The following is a 775-nucleotide window of genomic DNA, read 5'->3' as shown; positions in this document are numbered from 1 at the left end:
CTCCCAAGCTATCCCAACTCCACTCCCCAAGAACAACAAACCCTTTTGCCATGTCACTTTGGCTTCGAAGAAAGAACTCGATGTTTGTCTCTTGAAGAATCAACAACAAAGAGAGAGCTACAATCATCTTGTTTATGATCATAGTTCATTCATTACAAAATCCTGCTTTGATTGGTGGGCTACGTACTATTCTAAGTATAGCCGTACCTTAGAAGAAATCAAGAGTTCTGTTACCGAACGGTTCTTGCCGCTGAAGGTTCTCCCAAGAGGCCTCTAAAGAGGAAGGCCGAAGCCACAACTTCTTTAAGGCAACAACCAAAGAAAAGTCGACAAACTCTTTCGAGGACTTCCAGAAGAGTATATATTTTATTTTATATATTTTTTTTAAAATCCAAAATTCCTCGAAAACCTCATTTGCTTAAACTTCTTTTGATTTTGGTCTTTCTGCAGTTAAAGTTGCAACCATCGAGCGAGAGCTCTTCTGATGACAGTGAACCATCCATCCAAAATCTTCTTGCTAGATCATCGAAGTCGGATGATGAAATTGATTCGAACCCAGGCTCTCAGCTGATTCAAAGAAAAAAACATGTTCCGGTAACATTATATTATCTTCGAATATATTAATTCAGTCGAAGTAAACCTCGACTAATGTATGCTGTATTTTAGCCTGTCACTGCTGCTCAATCAATCACTTCCTCTGCGCCTGACCAACCATCTCAACAACAACAACAAGATTCAGGGTAGCGAGCATCTTATTTATCAATTCAAACTATTG

Source organism: Arachis ipaensis, chromosome B04, assembly GCF_000816755.2.
Source record: "Arachis ipaensis cultivar K30076 chromosome B04, Araip1.1, whole genome shotgun sequence".
Classification (NCBI taxonomy): Eukaryota; Viridiplantae; Streptophyta; class Magnoliopsida; order Fabales; family Fabaceae; genus Arachis; species Arachis ipaensis.
The sequence above is the reverse complement of the archived record's forward strand: the minus strand, read 5'-3'. Positions refer to the sequence as shown.